This window comes from Rhinoderma darwinii, chromosome 2 (genome assembly GCF_050947455.1).
Source record: "Rhinoderma darwinii isolate aRhiDar2 chromosome 2, aRhiDar2.hap1, whole genome shotgun sequence".
Taxonomy (NCBI): domain Eukaryota; kingdom Metazoa; phylum Chordata; class Amphibia; order Anura; family Rhinodermatidae; genus Rhinoderma; species Rhinoderma darwinii.
In genome coordinates this window covers 184,920,260-184,928,091 of record NC_134688.1, presented here as the reverse complement: position 1 = coordinate 184,928,091, position 7,832 = coordinate 184,920,260, and the positions used below count along the sequence as shown (strand labels likewise).

General features: G+C 48.2%; 1 long non-coding RNA gene across 1 annotated transcript; it reads right to left on the bottom strand.

Moving 5' to 3' along the window:
* Positions 1-503: 503 nt before the first annotated feature.
* LOC142740888 (uncharacterized) lies at positions 504-6,789 on the bottom strand. The gene is made up of 2 exons (XR_012880908.1): positions 6,060-6,789; positions 504-658 (listed from the first exon to the last, which is right to left on the bottom strand). It is a non-coding gene; the product is annotated as an uncharacterized LOC142740888 (long non-coding RNA).
* Positions 6,790-7,832: the final 1,043 nt, after the last annotated feature.

Genomic DNA, 7,832 nt, shown 5'->3' with positions numbered 1-7,832 from the left:
AAAATAAAAGGATATTAAAAAAACGATGCAAACATAAAGTAGACATATGGGGGATGTTAATTAGTAACTATTTTGTGTGGTATAACTATCTGTTTTACAAGCAGATACATTTAAATTTGGAAAATCATAATTTCTTCATATTTTCTCTACATTTTGGTGTTTTTCACAAATAAGCAATGAATTTATCGACCAAATTTTTGCACTAACCTAAAGTACAATATGTCACGAGAAAACAATCTCAGAATCAATTGGATAGGTAAAAGCGTTCCCGAGTTATTACCACATAAAGAGATACATGTCAGATTTGAAAAAATGGGTCTGGTCCTCAAGGCCAAAATGAGCTGGGTACTGTCGTGGAAATCCATCGCTCAAAATATATTAGACTGAAATTTATACGAGTCCCAACAGACTCTCAAGGCCAGACTCCATTAGTCAGTATCCTAATTAGGATATTTCACCGATATATATCGAGAGAGGAGAAGAAAACACACAGACACGCTGAAATGTTCAAAATGCTCCTCTGAAGGATTTATTACCAGACTCAAACTGTTAAACTGAAATTCAGAAGGGGTGTAGGCTTGAGGTAAACCAATCAGAGACAATGTAACAATATTTGTTATTCAGTAAAAAGCATACAATAAAATACATCATTATAATTCTTCACTGTTAGGGATCTGCCAGGTACTTCATCTAGGTATACTCCTGGGATTAATCAATCCACACCTGAGGCCAGACCTGTTCGACTGACACCATCTCCCACCAACCAGGGTGGCAGGCTCAGGAGTGGGAGAGCCTATCGCGGCCTGGTCTGTCGGAGTTAGCTCCGCCCCCTGTCCTTTATTACCTGCCCTGTTCTCTCCCTCAGTGCTTGTAATTCTTTTAGATTCCTGGCCCCACTGCTGCTTGCTCCAGCCTGCTTCTGCCGTGCTTCTGCCTTGCTGCAGTTCTGCTTGACCTGCTTTGCTTTGCCCCTGGCTTGCTTCTGTCTCCTTGCCCGCTTGGGTGTACTCACTTCGTCCTGGTCCTGACTGTCCGTTCGCCGCTCCGTTTCCTCGTGGCGTTCCGTGGCTACTGCCCCTTCCCTTGCATGTTCCCTGTTTGTTTTCCTGTGCACTTAGACAGCGTAGGGACCGCCGCCCAGTTGTACCTCGTCGCCTAGGGCGAGTCGTTGCAAGTAGGCAGGGACAGGGCGGTGGGTAGATTAGGGCTCACTTTCCCTTCACCTCCTTCCGGCCATTACATAATTACAAGCCCTTACCTAGTCTACCATTTCTCCTACGCTGACGCTATCATGGACCCCCTTGAGACCCTGGCCCAGCAGATGCAGGGCCTCTCCCTACAGGTCCAGGCCCTGGCCCAAAGGGTCAATCAGGGTGACGCTGCTTTAGTAGTACCCCTCACCTCACCTCTAGAACCCGACCTCAAGTTACCTGACCGGTTCTCAGGGGACCGTAAGACGTTTCTCTCCTTCCGGGAGAGTTGCAGACTGTATTTCCGCCTAAAGCCCCACTCCTCAGGTTCCGAGAACCAGCGGGTGGGTATCATCATATCCCGACTCCAGGAAGGGCCCCAAGAGTGGGCCTTCTCCTTGGCTCCTGACGCCCCTGAACTTTCCTCTGTTGATCGTTTTTTCTCTGCCCTCGGACTCATTTACGACGAGACTGACAGGACTGCCTTAGCCGAGAGTCAGCTGGTGACCTTACGTCAGGGTAGGAGACCGGTTGAGGAATACTGTTCTGATTTTAGGAAGTGGTGCGTAGCTTCTCAGTGGAACGATCCGGCCCTAAGGTGCCAGTTTAGGTTAGGATTATCTGACGCCCTGAAGGATCTGCTGGTTAGCTACCCCTCGTCTGACTCCCTTGACCAGGTTATGGCCCTAGCAGTACGACTTGACCGACGTCTCAGGGAACGTCAGCTAGAACGCTTCAGTATGCTCCCCTCTGACTTTTCTGCGATCCCCCCCGAGGTCCCGTCTCCTCGCCCCTCCACGGAGGACTCGGAGGTACCTATGCAACTCGGGGCCTCCATGTCCCCTCGACAACGTTGGGAGTTTCGCAGAATGAATGGTCTCTGCTTCTACTGTGGGGACGACAAGCATCTACTGAACACCTGTCCCAGGCGCAAGAATAAGAAGCCGGAAAACTTCCGCGCCTAAGTGATCATCGGGGAGGTCACTTGGGCGCACAGGTATTTCCCGTTAATGTGAAACGCAATAAAATTTTGCTTCCCTTTCAGGTCTCGTTTGCTGGCCGGGCTGCCACGGGCAGTGCTTTCGTGGATTCAGGGTCATCTGCTAATATCATGTCTGCGGAATTTGCTATGTCTCTAAAGATGCCTTGTATTGATTTACCTTATCCTATCCCTGTAGTAGGAATCGACTCAACTCCCCTTGCTAATGGTTATTTTACTCAGCATACTCCTGTTTTTGAACTCCTTGTTGGCTCCATGCATTTGGAGCAGTGCTCTGTACTGGTGATGCAGGGATTATCGTCTGATCTGGTTTTAGGCCTTCCCTGGTTGCAGTTGCATAATCCCACGTTTGATTGGAAAACTGGGGATCTCACCAAATGGGGTAATGAATGTCTTATGTCATGTCTTTCTGTTAACTCTATTTCTCCCCGGGAGGAGGTAAACACGCTTCCTGAGTTTGTTCAGGACTTCGCCGATGTGTTTTCTAAGGAGGCCTCCGAGGTGTTGCCCCCCCATAGAGATTACGATTGCGCTATCGATTTGGTGCCTGGTGCCAAGCTTCCTAAGGGAAGGATATTTAATCTTTCATGTCCTGAACGTAAAGCTATGAGGGAATATATCCAAGAATGCCTGGCCAAGGGTTTCATTCGCCCCTCGACTTCTCCTGTAGGTGCTGGCTTCTTCTTCGTGGGGAAGAAGGATGGTGGTCTTAGGCCGTGCATTGATTATCGTAACCTGAATAAGGTCACCGTAAGGAACCAGTACCCACTTCCTTTGATTCCGGATCTTTTTAATCAGGTTCAGGGAGCCCAATGGTTTTCTAAGTTCGATCTACGGGGGGCATATAACCTTATCCGCATCAAAGAGGGGGATGAGTGGAAAACTGCGTTCAACACACCCGAGGGTCATTTCGAATACCTGGTCATGCCCTTTGGGTTGTGTAATGCCCCCGCTGTCTTCCAGAATTTTATTAATGAAATCCTGAGAGAGTACCTGGGTAATTTTCTTGTTGTGTACCTTGATGACATACTGGTGTTTTCCAAGGACTGGTCCTCCCACGTGGAGCATGTCAGGAAGGTGCTCCAGGTCCTTCGGGAGAATAATCTGTTTGCTAAGACTGAAAAATGTGTCTTTGGGGTACAGGAGATACCATTTTTAGGGCAAATCCTCACTCCTCATGAATTCCGCATGGACCCTGCCAAGGTTCAAGCTGTGGCGGAATGGGTCCAACCTGCCTCCCTTAAGGCGTTACAGTGTTTTTTAGGGTTCGCCAACTATTACAGGAGATTTATTGCCAACTTCTCGGTCGTCGCTAAGCCTCTTACGGACCTTACCCGCAAGGGTGCTGAGGTCCTCCATTGGCCCCCTGAGGCCGTCCAGGCCTTTGAGACCCTCAAGAAGTGCTTTATCTCGGCCCCCGTGCTGATTCAGCCCAACCAAGAGGAGCCATTTATTGTGGAGGTTGACGCTTCCGAGGTGGGAGTGGGGGCCGTCTTGTCCCAGGGTACCAGCTCCCTCACCCATCTCCGCCCCTGTGCTTACTTCTCTAGGAAGTTTTCGCCCACGGAGAGTAACTATGATATTGGCAACCGCGAACTTCTAGCCATTAAATGGGCTTTTGAGGAGTGGCGGCACTTCCTGGAGGGGGCCAGACACCAGGTAACGGTCCTTACGGATCACAAGAATCTGGTTTTCCTAGAATCGGCCCGGAGGCTTAATCCTAGACAAGCTCGGTGGGCACTATTCTTTACCAGATTTAATTTCTTGGTTACCTATAGGGCTGGGTCCAAGAATATTAAGGCTGATGCTCTGTCACGTAGTTTCATGGCCAATCCTCCTTCTGAGAAGGATCCTGCTTGTATTTTACCCCCTGGTATAATCGTCTCTGCCACGGATTCTGATTTAGCTTCTGATATCGCGGCTGATCAGGGTGCAGCTCCCGGGAACGTCCCTGGGGACAAACTGTTTGTTCCCCTGCAATACCGGCTGAGGGTACTCAGGGAAAACCATGACTCCGCTCTATCTGGTCATCCTGGCATCTTGGGCACCAAACACCTCATTACCAGAAACTATTGGTGGCCTGGGTTGCCTAAAGACGTTAGGGCTTACGTCGCCGCTTGTGAGGTTTGCGCTAGGTCCAAAACCCCTAGGTCCCGACCTGCGGGCCTACTACGTTCCTTGCCCATTCCCCAGAGACCTTGGACCCATATCTTCATGGATTTTATCACCGATTTGCCTCCATCTCAGGGCAAGTCGGTGGTGTGGGTGGTAGTCGACCGCTTCAGCAAGATGTGCCACTTTGTGCCCCTTAAGAAGCTACCTAACGCCAAGACGTTAGCTTCTTTGTTTGTGAAACACATCCTGCGTCTCCATGGGGCCCCAGTCAATATCGTTTCTGACAGAGGGGTACAATTTGTTTCCTTATTTTGGAGAGCTTTTTGTAAAAAGTTGGAGATTGATCTGTCCTTCTCCTCCGCCTTCCATCCCGAAACTAATGGCCAAACGGAAAGGACCAACCAATCCCTGGAACAATATTTAAGGTGTTTCATCTCTGACTGTCAATTCGATTGGGTCTCATTCCTTCCCCTTGCTGAATTTTCCTTGAATAACCGGGTCAGTAACTCGTCAGGGGTCTCCCCGTTTTTCTGTAATTTCGGGTTTAACCCAAGATTCTCCTCCGTCTCCCCTGGTTGTTCCAATAATCCTGAGGTAGAGGATGTTCATCGGGAACTGTGCACCGTCTGGGCCCAGGTTCAGAAGAACCTAGAGGCGTCCCAGAGCGCACAAAAGATTCAGGCGGATAGTAGACGTTCTGCTAACCCCCGGTTTGTCGTCGGGGATTTGGTCTGGTTGTCGTCCAGGAACTTGCGCCTTAAGGTCCCGTCCAGGAAGTTTGCTCCCCGATTTATTGGACCTTATAAGATCATTGAAGTCCTCAACCCTGTATCCTTCCGTCTGGAGCTCCCTCCATCATTTCGCATACATGACGTCTTCCATGCCTCCCTCCTTAAACGCTGCTCCCCGTCCTGATCCCCCTCGAGGATACCTCCTGTTCCCGTTCTCACCCCTGAGGGGGTGGAATTCGAGGTGGCCAAGATTATGGACAGTAGGATGGTCCAGGGCTCCCTCCAGTACCTGGTCCATTGGAGAGGATACGGGCCGGAGGAGAGGACTTGGGTACCTGCCCGTGATGTTCACGCTGGGGTATTGATCAGGAGGTTCCACCTTCTCTTCCCCACTAAACCGGGTCCCCTTAGTAAGGGTCCGGTGGCCCCTCATAAAAGGGGGAGTACTGTTAGGGATCTGCCAGGTACTTCATCTAGGTATACTCCTGGGATTAATCAATCCACACCTGAGGCCAGACCTGTTCGACTGACACCATCTCCCACCAACCAGGGTGGCAGGCTCAGGAGTGGGAGAGCCTATCGCGGCCTGGTCTGTCGGAGTTAGCTCCGCCCCCTGTCCTTTATTACCTGCCCTGTTCTCTCCCTCAGTGCTTGTAATTCTTTTAGATTCCTGGCCCCACTGCTGCTTGCTCCAGCCTGCTTCTGCCGTGCTTCTGCCTTGCTGCAGTTCTGCTTGACCTGCTTTGCTTTGCCCCTGGCTTGCTTCTGTCTCCTTGCCCGCTTGGGTGTACTCACTTCGTCCTGGTCCTGACTGTCCGTTCGCCGCTCCGTTTCCTCGTGGCGTTCCGTGGCTACTGCCCCTTCCCTTGCATGTTCCCTGTTTGTTTTCCTGTGCACTTAGACAGCGTAGGGACCGCCGCCCAGTTGTACCTCGTCGCCTAGGGCGAGTCGTTGCAAGTAGGCAGGGACAGGGCGGTGGGTAGATTAGGGCTCACTTTCCCTTCACCTCCTTCCGGCCATTACATTCACACATTATGTTTACAAATGTCTTATCTCTCTCTTGGACAGAATATTCTCGTGGAGATGGGGGAGACCTTCCCTCACGCATACTTGCCATCCTCCCATCTCACTCCCTGTCCATCTTCGCATGGGAACCAAGGTCAAAGATAAAACATACGAAATCAACATTACTTGTATTAAAGGAACAATGACTTTTCTATTCACTACAAAAGAACCAAGATGGGAACTCCAGACAAGATGGCTGCTGCACGAAACTAAATCATTTAAACATTATCATCACTTTCACATAATACATATCTTAGTAATTCGGCATCCTGCTTGATAATTCACAATGTAATTTCATACAGAGAATATAAGCAAATAAATCATCCTTCACAAACCTCCCTTTTTCTCATATTAAATTACAGAAATTATATATTATGATTATGAAACTCAAACAATATATCAATAGGGCCACAACTAATATGATGCCATCACCAATGTCCGGTTAGGGTATGGGGTCCCACCAGTGTATTGACAAGTCATGTACATCATCGTCCTCTTCTTCTCCTGTCTTCTGATTAGAACACTTGATACTGCTGACGGATTAACTCAGGTCTTTGGTCTTTACTTTGAACTTTGCTGATGTCATCAGGACTTGGTTTGGTCCTTCTCATCTTTCAGACCCCGTCTCTTTTAGTTTACGTCACCGGGCTGTACACAACACCTCATGCTGTGAGCCTGGGGTGAGATCCCACGTAGGCGGATTAGTGGAGTGTTATTATGACCCACAAACCCTCCGCTAATCTGTCTTCTTCCTCCGGTAAGTTACTTGTCTGGGCGGCTGCTTGGAATTGTGACACTGCCGTCAGTTCATGACAAACGCGTTGTACTGGCTCCGGCTGCTCCTGCCACACCTCAGTAATGGAGTTCATTGTATTAAAAATCTTTTAGTTCATGTTTAATGGCACTTGCTGGGGAACCCCAACCCTTGTCAATTGTTAAAATAAATACTAATCTGGTGATAACATCTACGTACTATAAAAGTTGTTCTAAGTACATACAATAACAATGTCAGGCCCTTAAACTAAATCAAACAAACAAACACCTTTTATATAAGAAAAACTTCTCTGTTCCAATGGACAGGGCACCTAGAAGATGTGTAATTATTGGGTACATTTCATTTGCACTTGGTGTCACGCTTTCCAGCAGGATTTGTACCTTGATCTGAGCTGATTGCCTGGAACATCTCCAACTCACCAAAATATACACAGATTCCACATGTTTATCTGACAAATGTCGCAAACCAATTTTTCTTACTCTAATTTGTATTGCATGGGAAGGCCTCTCAAGGTCTGTTCTCTTTGTGGGAGGCGGGTATGATAAGGTTGGCACCGGTCTGCCAGGACTGTTCTGTAGGCAAATCAAACAGCTCTAACAGAATTTAGCAGCAACAGCTGTAAAGCCTGGGACATACCAATTAAATCTTACCACATCGATCCTTGCAGTCTTGGGGCATATGTGAGGTCATACACCATCAATACAAAAGCCATCAAGAGTGCCTTGGGTGTTACCGGTTATCGTTCCCTTATCCGTTCACATTCTGTTAGAATCTGGTTCTCACGCCTTCCGCTCCCATTTGGACTCTTCCTGTGGAGAACAAGCTTTTTCATTGTATAAACATTAATTGATCTTTATCAAATAATTAATTTGAAGAAAAACATTAACAAATAACATCTTTACATCAAACGTTCACATTGAGCAATAACTAAAAGTGATACATGCAAACTCATTTTT